Below are 20190 nucleotides of genomic sequence, written 5' to 3'. Positions count from 1 at the left end.
TTCCCATCACGGAAAAGGGTATCTGCAGCGGCAGGTCGCAGCACCCTCCTGGTTTCTCCAGACAACCGGGTTTCCAGGGCAACCAGGACCAGGCTGCTGGTCCTGTCTTCGTTCTACTACCCTGCTCAGAGCCCTCCACTGGGAGTCCTGAGGCATTGGGCATTACCCTCGCATGCTTAGCCTGGTCCACCAGGCCTCCCAACCGCCAGCCCCACGTGCTTCCCAGCTCCACTGCTCATGGCTCTCCCCAGCCCCGCTGCCTCCAGCCGCAGGCCTTTCTGCCCGGGCTCACAGTCCCCTGACGCCTCTTGCCTCACACCTGTAGGCCACCACAGGGCGGCCGGGAGCAAGGTGTGTTTCTTCAAAATGCACCCATTCATGCCTCCCTTTACACACCCTCTCACACGCCATGCTCATGCTGTCTCAGGCACTCATAAACACACATTCACACACGCATTCACATACAGGTACACTCACGTGCACATGCGCTCATGCATTCATGCACACATCTATGCTAACACACATTTACACATTCACATACACACATACTCATACATGCAAATGCTCACATATTTGTGCATGCACACACACATTCATGCACTCACACACGCACTCATGCACACATTCACGCACACATACACACGCACACTCACCCTCACCCTTCAGGTCTCTGCCCAAAGCTCAGCCCCTCGGGAAGGCAGCTGAACTGTCAGGGCCCCCACCCGCGGTGCAGCCTCTCACAGTATCTGTCCGGGGTTCTCCTCAAATTGCCATCATTACAAAATGTCTGTCTTGTTCTCTACCACATCCCCAAAGCTTAGCACTGAGCCTGCACCCCCTGAGCAATTAAAAAGTATTTGCTGAATAAACAGGTGGCCGGAAGCAGACCAACAATGACATGAGGTGACAATTTGCCCAGGAGGAAAGGGCTCACAAGTCACCCTGGGAGGAGACCACAAGCCTTCCCCAAACACCATGCCATCAACCCCAGGTCAGAAGGCAGCGTGTCCCAGAGGTGGTGGGCCGAGTGGACTCTCGGGAGCCCGTGGCCCTGAGGACTGCAGGCCTGCCTCTGTGGAAACACGTGGAACTGGCACAGTTCACGGTGCGGGGAGCCGTGGACATGTCTGGCCTGCCTCTGCTCCTCCGCTGTTGCGCGTGAGGTTTGCTGTTGCCTGAATCCCATCCCTTTCCCCCAAGACCTGGCAGCGCAGTGATCTCCCCGCATGCAGCCCAGCACCAGCGGCCCTGTGCGCACAAGCCTGTTTCGGCCACGGCCAGAAAAGGGAAAGCCTGGACCTGGCTTCCCTACAGGCTTCACTGGGGCCATGACAGGAATCACAACACGGCTGGCCCCCACCCGCGGCACACAGGACCTGGGTTCCCCTGGCCCCCCAGGGTCACGGCTAGCCAACCACACAGCCCAGTCTGCAGCCAGGGCCCTGCCTGGCACAGTCAGGGCAGCCAGCTCGGAAGAGCTGCTCCCTCCTCCCGGGAGAAACGTCCCTCTCCCCACAATGTCTCAGTGTTCCATCTTATCAAATCCTTGAACAGAAAGAAGGAAATTTTTCCCAGAATTTTTTTCTTACAAAAGGAAACCACAAGTGAATCAGGAGAGTGTGTGTGTGCATACATGCACACATGCAGGCATTGTGTGCTTGTGTCTGTTGTCTGGGTATGTGTGTTGTATCATGTGTCCTGTGTCCATTTATGTAGTGTATCATGTGTCCTGTGTGCATGTGTGTGGTGTGTGTACACATGTGTACACGTGTGTTGTGCATCTGTACATGTGTCTATATATGTCCAGGTCTGTGTGCTATATGCGGTTGTGTCTCTTTGTGCTTATGCATATGTGTGTATTGTGTATTTGTGTGTGTGTGTTGAATATTTTTAAAGCCCCCTAATAAAGAACTGTGGAGAACCCAAGAAGAACGCAGACAATAACACCTCCTGCCCTGACGAGAGCAGCCCAGAATATCCAGATGATCGGGGAACAATTTGTTACACAGAACATGATGAATTATTGCACAAGGAGTCTGCCTGAGACCAGGCCCCCCACCCTCAGAGCTGCGGGGCACGTGGGCCGCTCCCTTCTCCTGCAGCCAGCAACGATCCCTAGATCAGAAGTGAGCCAGGGGAGAGACCACAGATGCCAGCCGGCCCATTACAGAAACAGCAGACAGTTTTCCAAACCCAGGACAGGGCAGCCAGGATGCTGAGCACAGACCACTGGCAACAGGAATGGAACAATCGCAGTCGCTGGACACTGATGGGCAGGCTATGCAAATGCCCATCGATCTGGGAGCCATTTCATTCTCAGTAATAGTCTCTGCTGCCAGGCCGTACTGCTGTGCGGTGCCTGCAGATGGCACCCTGGGGCAGCAGCCTCCAGCAGGGCGCCCCAGCTCCCTACCTTGCACCCCAGTGCCCTGACCAGAGCACCCTGACATGTGGGACTTCTGTACTGTCCAAGGAAGACATGCCATACCACTGACACAAAGAGCATTGAGGTGCCATTGTCAGGGGACACACATGGCACACTGAATGGCCCTGGCAGCCCTTAGGACCCGAAACTCTGCCTGGCGAGAGGCCACACCAGGATGGGCTCTGATCCAAGGGCGGGGTGCTGAGGCAGGTGGGGAGGCAGACACCAGTGCGGGAGGCTCTGGAGCTGCACCCTCGCAGGCAAGGAGTGTGCACACCTCAGCGACAGTATCTCCTGGGCCCTGAGCGCTGGTGCATTTAGAAACCTCACAACTGCCTATGAGACATTTCTCCCTGAAAAAGAGAGGGAGGAAGAGGAGAAAGCAAGAGCCTGAAGCAGCAAGTCAGACAATGGGTAAGCGTGAGATGGGGCAGCGGGAAGGCGAGAGGCCAGGTGATGAGGGGGACTGCGCGTCGCGCCTCCAATCCAGGACAGCACGCGGATGAGACCAGGTGAAACCCACACGGACAGCACAGAGGGCAGCAGGGTGAGCACAGGTCCAAGGTGTGCCACCCTCTGGAGAAACGGGAAGCAGATGCAGGCTAGATGACTGACACAGCGGAGCAGAAGCAGCTAAAACCCATGGGCCCCCCCAAGGGGACACCCGGAGCACGCCCGGTCACCTGCAGAACCTGGAAAGACTCGGGGTGCCAGTGAAGGCAAAGGACAAGGACAGGGACAGGTGGGAGGCAGGGACAGGCTGTTAATGTGGACAGGGAACATCAGACCCTCCCAGGGCCCCACATAGACCCAAGGAACCAGGCAGCCACCTGACCTCTGTCAGGTGACATTTTTATCCTCTGGAGAAAGGGCCCGGAAGACTCCGGACCTGAAGGCCACAGAGAGAGGCAGGAAACACCAGAGTGAACCAGGAGAATGCAGTAATGCACGGTGAAATCCCAAGACCCGCCCTGGCCAAGCCAGCTCAAACCACCCGCCTGGCAGCAGGTTGACGGACCCCGCTCTGGAGGGCCCGTGGGGCATCCTGGACACCAGCATCGAGAGAGGCCGCAAGTCAGCATCGCCCAGCCAAACGCTGGCTACCTCTCTTGCCCTTGTCTCGTAAGGAAAACAGAGTGGAGGGCACAGTGGGAGGATCAACTCCTCGCTGAGCGCATGAGGAAGTCACGAGGTAACATCTAGCACGGATAAATCAAGGAAAAGCAGAATAAACATAGTAACTGGAAGAGTTGCGAGTGGCTACTCCTGGGAAACAGGGCTGAGCTGGAGGGCAGAGGACTGCTGTGTTTTTCTTACAAGCCTTTAGGACCATTTGACTTATTAAACCATGTGCATGGCTATTTTTGATACAAATTAAAATAATAAAAGAGAGTAGAGGGGGAGCTGGCAGCTGGCAGCTGGCTAACCTGGGGAGATACGAGGGACACAAACATCCACCACGCTCTCTCGGCTTCATCCCGGGACGCGGTGACAGCCGTTCCAACCAGAGGCTGAGGACAGCTGAGGACACAGGAGCCAGGGTGTGGCAAAGTCCCCCTGCCCTCCCAGGTACCAGCTGCACCCCCACCACAGCCCCTTCCCGTGCACAGTGGGGACTCGGGAGGTGGCCTCTTCCAGCCCCTGCTGCGCCACCTCCTCTGCAGGCAGTGGTTCCAGAGAATGACCCAGAATCTGGGACAGACCTGGTTCCATGAGGAGGCGAGGGATTTCCCCACCACCGTCGAGACAGCAGACACGCTGTCGGGATCCAGGTCACAGCTAATTCCCGCCTCCTCCTCTTCCCCCTCCTCCTCTGGAAACGACAGGACCCCTGAGGCAGGTGCCTTGAGGTGGGGAGGGTCCCAACAGGGCAGGCGGTGGGGGAGGGGCTCCTCCTGAGTCAGCAGACCCACCTGCGAGCCCCCCCCCCCCCAACCACACACTGTTTGCTCTGTGCTTAATGATAAAAGCTGGGACTTTGTCGGGCTGTGCTGCTCGATGCATTAAGGCAGATGCTGACATGGATGTAACATGACACATCGTTATGTTAATTTGATCGCAGGTCCCCAATTCAGCACAATGCAAAGGTCACCACGCTGAAGTGAGTGCTGACCTGGTTTATTGCTCCCCGAGCAGCTCCCGAAGAACAGTCCCTAGAATGCTCCAGATACAAGGCTGCCCATCCTGACTCTGTCCCCTCACAGCACCCAGCACCCCCTGTGCATGGGCGCACCCTGGACCAATTCCCAGCCCCCCCAACTCTGCCCCTCTGGGCCCAGAAGGGGCTGCAAAGGCAGCTCTGGGAATCTTTTTTCTAACTGGGTAAAATATGTATAACATAAAATTTTCCATTCCAACCACTGTTAAGTATTTGGTGCAGTGGCATCGGGCACATTCCCATTGTTGTCATGCCACCGTCCCCACTGCCGTGACCATCCCCAGAACTGGTCGTCCTCCCAGGCTGAGTCCATGCCCACCGACAGCCCGGGCAGCCCCTCCTCTGCTCCGGCCCCCATGCATTCAACAGTTCCCAGGACCTCACCTCGGTGGATGCAGACCATACTGTCCTCATGTCACCAGCTTATTTCACATAGTATAACGCCCTCCGAGTTCGCCCATGTTGTGGCACGGGTCACAGTCTCATTTGTTTTTAGTTCTGGAGACTTTTTAATCATTCAAATGGGTTCTCCACAAGACCTAAGCAATTCTATTCTGGTCAGTCGAGCTGTCTCCCTGGAAATCGGGGCTTCCTTAGAAAAGTCCTATAACTATCCCCAAGGTGCAAGTGGCCAATAGGTCACCCCCAAATGTCACTCACAGAGAGCTAGCAAAAACAACACCATTGCCTGGGAACCAGGCCGGAGCCTGACCAGGATGGCTTCTAGGAGAGCCCTCTGCACACACCCAGGCACCACCGCCCGGTCCTCTCTGCTGGTCTGGACCGGTGCCACCGCTGCTCAGCCGGGAGCCGCACACCGTCCCGCGCCCCTGTCAAAGCCCCTGCCCCTCTGTACACAGCCACTCAGAGACAAAAGGGACAGCCGGGCCCAAAGGCAGGGGACCTCGCCATTCACTGGGGAGCAAGACTCACCCACCACGACAGCTACTCTGTCAAACGGCTGATGACACAAAGAATGAGGAGGTCCACCCTCTGGCATGTGTGGAGAGGGAGCCAGGAAGAGGGGGGCCCGAGGGACGGGCAGAGTGGGCTAAACAGGGGCATTTGAGGGGAGGCCGTGGCTGAGTAAAGGCAAAAGCAAGAGAACAGGAGGTGTGTCTGGGGACAGTGAGCGGCCCCCTCACTGGAATGGACACTGTGAGGGGAGCTAAAGAAAAGCACAGAGAAAGGTAGGTCCAGCAGAGTAATGACCGAGAACAGCACCGGAGTGCGGACTTGATCTCACAGATGGCTCTGAGGGTTCACAAGTGGGATGGTGATTAGGGCGGGGGCGATCCGCCAGGGGAAGGGAGTGCAGGGGCAGCTGTGCCGATGACCGATGATCGGAGCCTGACGTGAGGGTGAGTGCCGAGCGCGGGGGACATGGGAAGTGAGGATCTGAAGTGACCTGGGACCCTGGCAGAGCCAGTGACAGGTCCCAGGCAGTCGCCGGGGAAAGAGAAGCCAAGGAGGAGCAGGAGGTGTGCGCTTGGATGCCTTTAAAATGGGGTGGCTCTTCTGAGGACCTGGGAAGGCAGAGGTGGGCAGAGGCGGTCACCGAGTGGGAGTGAGGGCCCCCTGACTCCCTCCCCAGGAAGAGGGAGGAGGACAAGTCTGAGATCAGAAGACATGCAGGTGCCCAGGAGAGACTCCGACTCAGAGAACGGTCCCAGAGAGTGAGTCGTCACACCTGGGGTTCTTGGCGCCCGGGGGGGGGGCAGGGGAACAGGTAAGGAAGAGCAGAGGACCCATGGCCTGGTGTCCATCGTCCTGCCCGCCCGCCCCGGAAGTGGGAAGGGGTCCAGCACGGAGAGCCGGGGAGGGAGGGTGGGGTCTCTTATGGTGCCACTGGGCCTCACTTTGTTTATCTTTCCTTCTAGAATCTCCCTCTACTTGGCTGTTTCACCGCTTATTGACCAAGAAGCAGTCGCTGTTCATTACAGAAAAATTCTATTACTAGACCTTTCGTGACTCCACGTTAGGGTGTATCTATATAAATCTAATGAATTAATTAGATAATTAATAGCATTTCCCAGCCTCCTCCTACCCAGCACACACAGGATTCCTGGGAAGGAGGCGGTTTCGGGTTCATGAGGCTGCATGTCCCCGGCTTCCAGGGAAGGTTGCACACTTCCTGGGGGAGGAGAATGAACTACTGGGGTTGCTCAATTTTGCATCCCACCTGCCTGGCTCTGCTCGGCCCCACTCTCTGCCACACAGGGGACAGTGCATTTCTGCCACCGGACCTGTGACCTGGGGGCCAAAGCCAGTTCAGGACGCAGCACAGGAACCCACTGGGCTGACACACCTGAGCCATGCTCATCAAAAATAGGTTCTGCCTGGTGTCCGGTGTCCCGGGGGCAGGGGGGGGGGGTTCGGCAGCCACAGAGCTAGGAAGTGGGGAGGACCTGCGGGCCACCTTCAGCCCCCACATACAGCATGAAAACCAGGACTATGGGCTTTATCCTGACTTCAGGTCCCAGTCCTGACACTTGCTCTGTCGCCTGGACAGACCCTGCCCCCGCTCTGCCTCTCACTACCCGGCAGAGCTGTCGGAAGGGTGTCAACGCACAGAGCCTGTGGATGAAAGAGCCGGGGTGCATTTACGCAATGGACTACGGCTCAGCCACAGAAAAGGAGGAAGTCTCACCTTTTAGGACAGCGTGGATGGACCTGGAGAGCACTGTGCTAAGTGCAATAAGCCAGGCAGAGAGAGACAAGTGCCACATGACCTCACTTGTAAGGTGGAATCTAATGAACAAAGTAAACTAACAACAATAAAATAGAAACGGACTCATAGATACAGAGAAGAGACGGACAGCCGTTAGAGGGGAGGGGTGCGGATTTAAATTGTGTGCAGGGAAGACCACACGGAGAAAGTGACCCCAAATCAGGCCGGAAGGAGGAGCTGGAAGGATATTCCAACGAAAGGAGGAAGCTCTTGTTTCCATGGCTTGAAAGTCACCTCGTGGGGCAGGGAGTGTGGCGTTCCCCAGGGTCCTCCAATGGCATTACTCCAGTGCTGAGCACACAGCAAGTGCCAAATAAAGACATCCTGACCGGTGATTTTTCAAAATGCCATTTCCAGAAGGTCCCAGTTGCTGATGGTACAATACGGGCTGTTTGAACATTCAGCATTCGGCCCCCACCACCACCACCCCCGGGAGCCTCCGAGTAGCACACTTCATTATTAAACAGGTGAGCAGGGCCCTCGGGACCTTCTCTGTAATTAGGGCAGAATCCGAGCAAGGGCTCTATTTATAACCCCCCTTCCCAAAGCCGCGGAGACAGGCGTGGGCTCCCGAGCAGCCCCTATACCAACATCTATATGTGTACTGATTACAACAATTAATTTAATAGGGATTCCTCCACACAAACAATGTATCATTTTATTAGGAAACTCTATAAATGTCAGTGGTGCAATTCATTTTTATTAATTTTCTGAAATGAAATTAGCGGCGGCGGTGGCCGTGGCCAACGGGAGCTGCAGCGCCTTGCCGTTCAGCAGAGTATTGGTGCCATTAATTCCTGGGCACTGGGGGGGCCGGTTTGCATGAACTCAGCGGCTAACTGTACCAATTAATTTCAATAGCAGAGAGGGGAGGGGGGATCCAAGCTCGACTCAACGACTAATTTAGGAAGGTCCTTGAACAACCGCAGCAACTTTTCCTCCTCCTGGGACAAGAAGCACTCAAGTGTAAACATACACGGAGTGGATATGATAATACGGATAGGAGACGTTTCCATCTGCGCCCTCCGTCTTCAAGAAGGAAAGAAGGCGTGTATGTCCGTCCTTATTGAGCCCGTGGACATTCTGGCGGATGCTTCCTGAGCCGAAGCCTCTAGCTGGCCTGGGGACTGCCTCTTGCTGACAAGAGGAAGTCCCCCCCCCCCCATGCATCTGTACAGGGGCCCTCACAGCACACAAAGCAAGGTCACGCTTATTATATCGTTCCATCCTCATACTGGCCCAGTGAGGAAGGGTCCACATCGGTTTTATTCGACATGAGGAAGAAAAGGTGGGGCTTTTCGAGAGGCTGAAGTGCCTTCTTAAAGCCACAGAGCTGCTGAGAGACAGCCAGGACTCAGACCCGGACCCATCAACCTTTGACACCCACATTCCTCTTCCTCCACACACACCCCCATGCGCCTCAGGATGGGAAGTCTCTCAGCTCTAAGTGTATTCCCAAAGCCAAGTGAGTCAGGCATGACTGTGACCGCCATGCACTGCTCAGTAAGAACTCGAATCCCAAAGGCTGCAAAACAGGACAGGACACCCCCCCCCCCTTGAGATGTTCAACTGCTCTGCCAACAAATGGTGGCTGCTCAGGGCTCATGTCTGCACCTTTAAAATCAGCTGTCCAGCCCCAACACAGTCCAGAGAGCTCCTCCCTTCCACTCAGACACAAGGAGTGTCTTGCCAGGAACACAGGGGCACACACAGGGGCAAACACGGGCACACATGGGGCACATACAGAGGCTGGAGGCTGCCCGTGCTGAGAGCCACCGCTAGGGGCCGGGAAACGGCGCAGAGGCAGAAGTCAGACAGGTTGCCTTCTCCCCAAGGAATCCAGGGCAGCTGTCCTCAAGGTGAGGTCCCAGGCGGGCCACATCCCGTCACCAGGGTACTTGTTAGAAATACCAGACGCTCAGGCCCCACCAGACCCGCTGAATCCCACCAGGGGCTAGGCTCAGCCTCTGCATTTCAGCAAGCTCTTCAGCTGGTTCTGAGGCTCACTTGGCAGTCACCACCTGGAAGAAAACGCCCCCAGAAGAAAAGAGAGACACACATGCCTGGCTCTCCATGGATCATGATACGGCTGTGTCACCAAATGGCAAACTGTCATCCTTTATGCTCCACCCCACCCCCAGCCCACACTCTAAGGAAGAAAGTCCTTCCTGGGCCCATTCTTATTGGGCTTGGCCAAGGGATGGCTCTGGCCAATGATTTGTGAGCAGGTGTGATGTACAACACCATATGCAGCAGGGGTCTTCACTGTGCCTCTGTGGATTGCCTCTGCCATCCCTCAGGAGAACCAGATGTCCCTGGCAGTGAACAAAAAGACATGTCGAGTCTCTTGAACCCAACCCAAAGCCACAGCCAACCCATAGACCTCTGAGCAGGATATAAACATCTGCTGTTACCAGTCACTGAGTTTGGAGATTGCTTCTTACGTGGCGCTATCATAGCAAATGCTGTTACAAAAACCACTTGATTTTATAGCAAAAGAAATCATGGCAACAGAAGGCTGAGGAGATGAGGATGCCCTGCGGTGGAATTCATGGAAAGCTCCAAGACTCAGAGCAAACCTCTGCTCCACCTGGGATACGGGAATCTCCAGAAACCATCTCCCTTTCCTCAGCATCCTCTGCCCTCCCTCCTCCATGGAAACTGTTGCCCCACCAGAAGGATGCTCACCATGAAAAACCTAAACCTAAAGAAGTAATATTCTAAAGTATCTCCTAGAATGAGTCAACATCCTAGAGGACAAGACCTTTCCTCCACGGCTCAGAAAGAATGACTAGGTCAAGCTGATGGCCATGGGGGCAGAGGACACACCCCACCCCGATCCCTGGTCCCCGTTAACAAACCTGGAAAATTTGGTGCTTCCTGCCCAAAGTGAGACTCTTAAATTCTGCTCTCAAATTCAACCCACGGCCCAGTGCTCCTACAGGCCCCACTCTTCAAACTAACAAACACCTGGCCCTGTCGCCGCTGACGGAAAAGCTGTGGCAATTGAAAGAGAGTGGCCACGTATTTCTGAAGCTCTGAAATGCAACGCACTAAATATAAAAACCAGGAGCCCGCGAGGAGGAAACGGGCTGCCTTTAAAATAAACCCTATGTCCCGATGTCACCGTTCTTCACAAAATATTATCACCCGCACAGGCAGAACACTAGCCGCTGTATCTCCACCAATTCCCTCGACTCCCGAGTGGCATTGGGAGGAGAAGGAGAAGAAGCTCAGCCTTCGCGGCAGTCGGTAGGTTCAAGGACAGTTACTGCATAATACACTCCACACTCAGCCGTTGCTTCGGATCTAGGGCTTCTTACCGCCATCAAGAATACCTTGACTTTCAGTGTGTAAAATACACTGGGATCAAAGTGGACAGTTGGAGGTAGTTTCCCTTTTCAAAAGTAAGTTTCTAGACAATACGGGGGGGAGGGGTAGTGGGCACGTCCCCAAAATGAACTTCCCCTGATGTACCTGCCCGCTGAGACTTCGGAGCACCCCCACACACACCCCAAGGAGGGACCACGCACGTTAGGCTGTCAGGTTCAAAGTTCCTACTTGCATGCCGGCAGCTACGCAGTTCTGAATCCACCGCGTGGCGCTCAGCACCACAATCTCAGGTCAATCAATGAGACCTCGGGGTCACGTGCTGTCAAACACAACATGGCATTTTTCAACCCGCCCATCAGTTGGCTGACCCAATCAGGTAATCAATGAAAATCCATCCATTTACTGTACGCATTTGAAAAACGGCAAGGACATTACCTTGTCTTAGGGGAGGTGGTTAGCCATTCTTCGTGTTTCTCGAACGTTATTAAATAAGCTGCAATCTCCTGAAACAGAAGAATAAAGAGATAGTAGCAACAATTAGCTCACGTTGGATCCCGAGAGGTTAGAAAGTTTCTGTCTCCCAGCTGCTGTCTCCCCGGGCAAGGCTGGGACCCTGGTTCTGCCAGGAAAACACTCAACTTGGACTGTATTTCTATTCTGATTTCTTTTTCTTTTTTTTTTTTTTTTTAAGCCCTTTCCATTCAACCCACCACACAATAGTAATCAAATCGCTGGGTTTCAAAAGATGAGTCGGTGGCAAGGACAAAGATATTCTCTGTGGGCGCAAAACATCAGACGCCATTTCAGATTCTGAATGTCATTCATTCGAAGGAGGGGAAGAAACACGTGCCCACGATAGGTCTCCACTCACGCGAGGTCATAATTGCAAAGTTCAGCCTGTCTCCTTCTGAAGCTGGACCCGTCTCTTGTCCCTGTCATGAGGGACGTTGTGTTCTCTCAGTTTGATTCCCAGCCCCTCAGCCAAAATCACACAAAGATTAAAAAGAAACAATGAAGCCATGTTCAAGAGAGAGAGAGAGAGAGAGAGAGAGACACACACACACACAGAGAGACACAGAGACAGAGAACACAAACCTTTCCCACTACCGATAACTTAATCTACTGAGCAGAGCTCCACAAGGAAGAGCGGTGTCAGCAGAGTTTAAGGCAAAGATGGAGAAAATGCGGGTACCTGAAGGTAAATTAAATATTTATAAACACAACAACATCACTGCAGATGGAATTACTGATTTATTAATAATTTCCATAAAAAGCTAGTGGGTGACATCAGCATAAGTCATCGCTCCAGCTCAGAGGCATGACACGGCCCATTACTTCCAGCTCCAAACAGATCTGCGAACGTGAACTTGGCAGGGATTGGAAGTTAAATTAAGGTTGCACTGGTACACATTTCCCCTGATCTTGGTGATGCCACAACACGGAGCTGCTGTCCTTGACTATCAAGGGGGAAATGCAGAGGGGAGGCCCCGTCTGAATGTTCTCTGCAGCCAGGGGTCCTGGAGGGCAGCTGGGCATGGAGCAGCCCTCCTCCCGGAGGCCTGCGGCCTTCCTCTGCAGTTAGCCCCCTCTGGGCTCGGACACAATGAAACTGACACCTGTGACCTGAGGCGCTAAACTTGGCTTCGAAGAGAAAGTAGAGACTATTACCCAAACCCGGCAAGCAGAGAGGTTAAAGTAGAAAGCACCAGGCATGTCACGCAGAATGAAGGCCATAGGCACCCCGTGGAGATCAGGGTCTCACGTCATCTTGGAAACCAGCCACGACCACGAGTGGGAGCCGGCGTTGGGTAACGCGGAGCCCGAGCCGCCGCAGCAGAGCCTACAGCACTCAGAATTGCTTCGGTGAGAGGGTTTCTATCACTGATTGTAGCTGAAGGTGACCAACCAGCACCCTGTCCTCTCGGATCCCTGAGCCTTTCCATATTCTTGTTCCTCTCCTTAGACAATGCTTTCCCCCAAGGTCTCACAAGAGAGACATCAACTCCTCCGGCTAGCCCTCCTCACTCCTCATGACAGGCTGCCTGCCCACCCTGCGTGCTCCGGGGGCTCCTGGCTCTTCAGTGCAGAGCATTAATCATCGTGCATCCTGATTCCTTGTTTACTCAGATGGCAGCCCCCTCTGGGCCATGAGCTCCTTGAGGGCGGGGAATATGCCATCACTGATGTATCCCCAGGACCTAACAGAACCCTGAGACATGTGTGTTTGGTAGAAGGATGGACGGGTTGGTGGATGGATGGATGGGAAAGTGGATGGATGGATCCGGGAGGAAGAGCAGGCATTACAAAAATATTGTGCACATATAAATGAGTGTGTACCTGTGTGCGTGCGTTCTGAGTGCGCTGTGCATTTGTAGGTGTTTACTACTGAAGAGAGTTGAAGCAAGAGCTTAAAAGCAGCAAAAAGAAGCAGTCACTGGATATGTTGTTGCCAGTGACTTAGTTCAGTTACTGGACATACCGCTGCCAGGGACTTAGCTCAGTTCCTGGATATATCACTGCCAGTGACTTAGCTGAGTCATTGTAGGAAGGTGGCTGCTATGCAGGAAAGAGCAGGTGCTCTGGAAGCAAACAGGCCTGGCTTACAGTTGAGTACATGACTCAACCTGTCCAGACCTCATTGTCCTATAAACTGAGATGATACCACCCCCTGGGGCAGTTACAGGGAGCAATGATTCTTAATACACTTAAGTATACATAGAGCCACGTCCACAACCACAGCTACCATGATTATTCCTATAAGGTCTCCATGGTGTATGCCACCTGTCCAGAGGCCCTTGAAGAGGTATTAGCAGGTAACAAATGACCCATCAGACATTGCCACTGCTGCTGGACTCACCTCCATCTGTCCCCACCCTTACACCCCTTACCCTTCTGTGCCCACAATCGATAGTGACATCACAGTGACTGATCAGGATTGGCTGAAGTCAACCCTCCTGTTCATCTACTGGTATCCCCTTGGTCTCACAAAGCAGGGTGAGCTGACAGTGACCAGAGACAGTAAGAGGGTAAACTGAGTCCTTTTGTGTATCAGCCCCCTTCCCTGAATATTAGGCTTGGTGTCCAGAGGGATGGTCTGTGCTAACAGGAAATGCTTAGACCCACACCCTTGTCCAGGGGCATGCTGAGAGCTAAGTGACCCCCGCCCAGAAGGACAGGGACACAGTGCATCTCAGCCACCTCTAGATTTATCCCTATGACCTAAAAACCCAAAGACCCAAATAAGACCGTCATGAATGTGCCTCAACCAACACTCTCCCCAACCAGGCAATGTCCCCCTCCGCCCTGTTGTAACTGCCCTTCAAAGAAAAAAGCTCGCTGGACCACTTACTGCATTCCAGATTTACTTGGCAAATTTTTATTGCGCACCTACTATGTGCCCGTCAGTGAATAAGACCACTATAAAGCCAGCCCTGAAAAAGCTCCCAGTCAAGCAAAGGAGAGACAAGTCACTGTAATAGTTAAAGGTAAGCGCTATGTGGCAGGGTCAGCTGTCCAGCCACCTCTGCAGCCAGACCCAGCAGGTTGTCCCAGGTCTACTGAACTAATGTGCCAGCAGGGGCCCCAGGCAGTCACACTGATGTACGAATGACCTCTGAGCACTTCCTTCCCCTCCCCCAAGAGCCAGTGACACCTCCCACACATGCCCCGTTGGTGGGCCACCCACCCCACTTCCAAGCAGCCTCTTGGAGCAAAGGAAGCAAGATGCCTTGACCCAGGCTCCCACCCCTGTCCTGCTCAGGTTGGCTGGACCCTGCAGCTGACCTCAACCACCAGGGAGTGTTGCCAGGCTGCTGCCGGGCTCCCTGCTGGAGTAGGCATGTCTGAGCCACCTGTCTGCTCCCAGACCCAAGCTTCCCCATCTGCCCGGGCATTTTCCTTACCCGGGTCTTGGTCCACCTCATCATCAGTGGGCAGACCATGGGCTGGACCCTCCCAAAGCTTAGGAACTGGTTGGGCAGATAGAAAGGCACGTGCTAAAGAACCACACAGAATATTTAGGGGAGGGGTATTTTTCTATTTTTTTATTATTATTTTTTTATTGATTGATTTTTAGAGGGGGGGGAGAAAGACAGAGAGAGAGAGAGAGAGAAAGGGGAGGAGCAGGAAGCATCAACTCCCATATGTGCCTTGACCGGGCAAGCCCAAGGTTTTGAACCGGCAACCTCAGCATTCCAGGTTGACTCTTTATCCCACTGCGCCACCACAGGTCAGGCCCACACAGAATATTTAGATGCTAAATAGTGTGTGGAGCCAAGTAAAAACCATTAAAGTGCAGAGTAAGGAGAGTCCACTGGGCTCAGAAGGGGAGTGAATTGGGAGAATGAGGGACTGCATTATCTGCATCATGGTTGCCATCAGAACGGCTAAGGCTGGTAGAGTGATGTCTGAGGGTAGGTACGGCTCTAGGAGCCTACAGAAGATAACCTCGCTTAAGCCTCAAAAACCAAAAACTGTGAAGTAGGAACCATGCCCACTTTACAGGTAGGGAAACTGAGGCACAGAGAAGTGGTCTGCCCAAGGTCACATGGCTAGCCTCTGTAGAACCAGAACCCAGACCCATGCAGAATGGACCCAGAGCCCAACTGTCCACTGCTGTTCTGAGCTTCTTCAAGGACAGCCACGAGAAGAAAGCCGGCATGTGGACGACCATGTGTCACCAAACCGGCTGACAGCCTTCTGCTCCCCCTGACCCAGAGCCACGTCACTGTCCCACCTCCCTTCAAGGGGCCAAGAGGAGCCAGACCAAGCCCCCAGGAGCGGGGGGTCTCCCCCTCCAGCAGGATCAAGCTGGTTTCTACCCCAAGCCTTTCTGTGAGTCATTTCCAGTGGTAGGAAAAATTCCTCATATCCATGAAAACTTTTGCTTGAGGCAGACAACACAACAGACAAAAAGAGAGATGTTCTAGCTGAGGAGGAAAAGAGGTTTTGAATAAGAAGGCTTTGGCCGGCCTCCATCTTTCCCGAAAGCTCTACCAGCCTAGGGCTCCGAGGAAGGCTGGTGGAAGCCCACACCTGGTCTCTCTCCATTCCACAGAGCAGGAGACCGGGGCCCAGAGAGAAGGGACCTGCCCGAGGCCAGCATGTCTGTGGCCGACCTGAGGGTCCCTGACCACCAGAGCACGATTTTCTCAGCTGTTGCCTCTCAAATGCAAGTCTAGCCCCAGAAATTTATAGGACGCTCAAACAAGATGGTGGCGGCCCTGGCCGGTTGGCTCAGTGGTAGAGCGTCGGCCTAGCGTGCGGAGGACCCGGGTTCGATTCCCGGCCAGGGCACACAGGAGAAGCGCCCATTTGCTTCTCCACCCCTCTGCTGCGCCTTCCTCTCTGTCTCTCTCTTCCCCTCCCGCAGCCAAGGCTCCATTGGAGCAAAGATGGCCTGGGCGCTGGGGATGGCTCTGTGGCCTCTGCCTCAGGTGCTAGAGTGGCTCTGGTCACAACATGGCGACGACCAGGATGGGCAGAGCATCACCCCCTGGTGGGCAGAGCGTCGCCCCTGGTGGGCGTGCCGGGTAGATCCTGGTCGGGCGCATGTGGGAGTCTGTCTGACTGTCTCTCCCTGTTTCCAGCTTCAGAAAAATGCAAAAAAACAAAAAACAAGATGGTGGCATGCCCCAAAAAAAGTCAAAACAGGGACTTGGACCGAAACATGGATGTGAATGTTCGCAGCAGCTCTGGCCATGAGAGCCGAACCTGCAGGCAGCCCCGTGCCCATCAGCAGGTGGACAGGGAAACGGACCACAGCGGGTTCATGTAGCAGAATGACACTCATCCACACAAAAGAATGAAGTGCTCACACGCGCTACATTGGCAGACATTAGAAACACTCTGCTGAGTGAGAGAAGCCAGACACCACAGACCGCACGCTGTATGCTTCCCTGTGTGCGGACTGCCCAGCGTGGGTGGAGCCCCAGTGACAGAGGAGGTGAGCGGTGTCCAGGGACCGCAGGCAGAGGGGACAGGGAGTGACTGCTAATGGGAACCCAGTGTCCCGCGAGGTGATGAAAACATCTGGAACTGGGTAGTGATGAAGGTCACACAACACTGTGAGTGCAGCTCAACGCCACCAGGGGCAAATTCTATTGCGTGTCATTTTATCACCATCAAAAAGGGGCCAGAAGCATGGACATCAGCGAGGTGGGGCTCCAGGTGAGGACCTTGTCGGCCCTCCCTGCCCACCAAGGTGGGCCCCAAGCCGGTGGTCCTCGTCCCGGCCCCCAGCCCCCCTCCCTCGGCATCACTCTCTTCCTGGATCCCAAACCGTGCATCAACGCTGAGAAGAACGACTTGGCTGTCAAGATGAAGGAATTCGCTGCGGGCTCCAAAGCAAAGACTGTCCAGCTTGCAGATTTTAAATGTTTAGTTTGTCCTTTGGAGGCTCAACTAGAGAAACTGCCGCCAAGCTCTGAAGCCTGTGTGTGGCAGGGAACACACTGGAGCTGCGTTCCCTGGGCCCCTTTCCCCGGCTTGCCCCCCCCCCCAGAGGCACCGACAAGCCGCAGCATGAAGGGCAGAGAGGGCAGGACCAGGGGTAGCTCAGTTCTGCACCTGGGGTCCGTGCCTGGCCACATGCTGTGTTGGTGTGTGTCTCTCCACCACCCAAAGGCCTGTCACTGCTCCAGGAGGGGCTGGGCCTGTCTGCTCTCGGCTGACGAGCTCTGACAGAGACTGCACAGCCTGTCTGGGGTGAGCCCGCTGTGGGCAGGCGAGACTCAGGGGTCACCCACGGAGGCTGCCGTGGGGACTAGCAGTGAGAAGGCATCATTGTGCCCATCTGGCTCCTCTCGCCCTTTCTTACATTGGCCCCTACGCACTGATTCTGCACATGTAACCTGCCTGGCCCTGTTCACAGACCACCTCCTCCAGGAAGTCTCCCCTGGTGTCCCACTCCACAGTGAACTCCAGCTTCTGGAACCTTCTTGGCAGTGGCCGCACCACTCCTGGTGTGCACGGTGGTCCTCCCTGCCCAGGTCTTCAGAGTCCACGGAGGCTCTGCATCCCAGCCCCTACCCCACTGAGAGCCCAGTCAGAGCTTATGGGCAGAGATGACCGTGGGACAGACCGGAGCTGATCGGGAGAGGACGCAGACAGAAGGAGCCCGTCTCCGAGGCAGCACTCACTGCCTGCTTGGGAGTCTTAGGGGGATAAATGTGGTGGCCGTTGAGACTGGTGCTCACACAGAGCAGCCCAGCTGGGCGCTCACACTCGGAGGCAGCCCCGTGGCCAGCAGCACCTGGGCCGGTGGTCCAGTGGGAACACAACAGGAACCGCTAAGGCCGACCACAGGAATGACTAAGGTCGCTAGAACCCACGCCTTTAAGAAAAGAAATAAAAAGAATCAGGAGAAATTCATATTCACGGTGTGTTATTTTTTTCATCTATTTTCTACTTTAAACCAATGTATTCAAAACAGCACTTCAGTAATCATAAAAGGAGTCCAGGGCCCTTCCGCACGCCCTCCCGCACTGCAGTTTCACATTCCGGTGTGCATTTACCCCGCACAACCATCTCCGTCGGGAGCAGCCGTATGTCAGGCATCTGGCAGACTCCCGCGGCAGCCATGTGGGGCAGTGCAGTTCTGGATATAAATACCGCAGGAGCCTGACCAACCGGCGTGCCTGCCGCAGCCCAGCACCGGGGCTGACGGGGACCCAGCTGTGAAGGCAGGTGCCGCGGCGGCAAAGGCTGCCCATGAGGCTGGGCTCCCCGGCCCCTTGGTCCACGTCAGAATGAGGAGCCATTTCCTGCCCCCACTTGTGTGCGGGGGGAGGGGGACTGCATGTGTCTGGGAGAGGACGTGGGCTTCTCAGAGGGACTGAGCGCCCCTCTGTCTCTCAGCCTACCCTGTGGTCACAGACGTTCCCGCCCCAGAAGGTGCCACCTACTGCTGACACCCCACAGAGCCGTCCGGCCCAGAGAAACTGGCTGGCCCTCCACAACATCCCTGAATCAGCCCTCAGAGAACGGGCAGGTAGGCCTCCTCTTCCATCGTCTTCAGTCGGCTCCCTGGCCCCGGTCCGTCCTTGCTCCATCTTCAAGACACAGGTGCAATGTCAGGGAGAGAAGGGTCAGTCTCCAGGGGCCTGTCGGCCTCATTGGGACAAATTCAACAAACAAAACAACAAACTATATAGACATAGGTTTTGTTTTTTTATTCTCCTGAGTCCAAGTAATAAAAGTATCAGTGGTTGACACAATCTCAGATAGTTTGGTCCCCAAATTGGATTTTTCAACCAAGGGATAATTTTGTACAGTTGTTCTGTTTTGTTTCGTTTGTTTGTTTTTATGAGAGTTCTGCTCAAGGGTTTCATTTGTAAGGGACCGAGGCTAAGGGGAAGGGAGAAAAACAGCCAGGCCTCTCCTAGCAGCTGGCCCTGCATCTGCTAGAGCCACAAAACACAATTATATTACTCCCAAATGAGAAGTAAAAATATCTTGTTTCCAATACTCTTGGTTTTAAGACTCATACTTAATGTCCTCTGGGTATTTCAAAGGTGCCAGATCTCTGGTTATGTGCTTTGTTAGGGATGTGTGAATGTCATATTAATGACTTCTAACCAGCATGTTTACAGTGGAAGCAAAGTTTCCCAGAGCCCACCATTCACTGCACTTTACACAAAATAATTGGCCTTGATTTAAATAAGTAGCCAGTCCAACCCACTCCCAGCGGTCCCCTCACCTGCTCTGTCCAGGGTGCCACCTCCCCACGCATATAGTTGCTGGGTCTTCCCCTCTGAGATAAATATTCCAACCCTGGGTCCAGCTGTGCAATGCCCCCTCTCTACATGTCCCTGTCCCCACCCACTGATGTACTTCTGGGCCCCCAGCTGGCCAAGCCAACATCCTCTACTACAGTATTTTTCAACTGCCAGTCCGCAGACCGGTCCACCAGAAAGTTCATGCCAGTCCGCGAAAGAGTTAACCGCCCTGATGCTGTGTGAAGGTTATAGACCCAGTGGTCTTAGTCGAATTCGCTCATGCTCAGAGCGATTTCTGCCTTAGCGGTCCCCGAAATAATTTGCCTATATTCACCAGTCCCCAAGTGTAAAAAGGTTGAGAACCATTGCTCTGCAGGGTGTTCTGGATCCCCGCCCAGCCGTCCATACCAACACCCAAATCGTGCCTTCCAAATGACCAGCTGTTGTTCTAAACAGCTAGCGTAGGGAATAATGGCATACGTGTTTTTATTTATATCAACGGTAGCCTAGCTCTACTCTGACAATCTGTGCACATGGTGATGGTTAAAATTTTAGCGATCCAAGAGTGTTTGGGGTACTTTATCTGAAATCATAAGTGGCAATTCAGTATAAAGTCTTAACAGCCTGGACCTGGGAGGTCAAGCCTGACCCGGCCAGCAGGCTGTCACTCAGACAGGTCGTGAGGAGTGAAGCATCCTCATGACCATCAAAGTGCCAATCGGAGCAGAAAAAAAATGAACCATCACAAAAACACCCAGAGGAAGATTCAGGGGAAAAGCAACCCGGTCCGTCTTCCCTTCATTTCATTATCTACTCATTGCCTCGA

At 54.2% G+C, this 20190-nt stretch overlaps 1 protein-coding gene across 5 annotated transcripts in view; it reads right to left on the bottom strand.

The window, feature by feature from the left end:
* Positions 1-20190, bottom strand: part of LOC136399599 (calmodulin-binding transcription activator 1-like) — a 729052-nt gene that overhangs the window by 513350 nt on the left and 195512 nt on the right. For all 5 annotated transcript variants that reach the window (XM_066374925.1, XM_066374924.1, XM_066374926.1 and 2 more), the window contains one exon: positions 11083-11150. The gene's annotated coding sequence lies outside the window, so the exon portion shown is untranslated. Of the gene's footprint in view, positions 1-11082; positions 11151-20190 lie in introns of those variants that run through there.

Source organism: Saccopteryx leptura, chromosome 3 (assembly GCF_036850995.1).
Source record: "Saccopteryx leptura isolate mSacLep1 chromosome 3, mSacLep1_pri_phased_curated, whole genome shotgun sequence".
NCBI lineage: Eukaryota > Metazoa > Chordata > Mammalia > Chiroptera > Emballonuridae > Saccopteryx > Saccopteryx leptura.
Note: the sequence above shows the minus strand (reverse complement) of the source record. Positions and strands in the feature narration are given on the sequence as shown.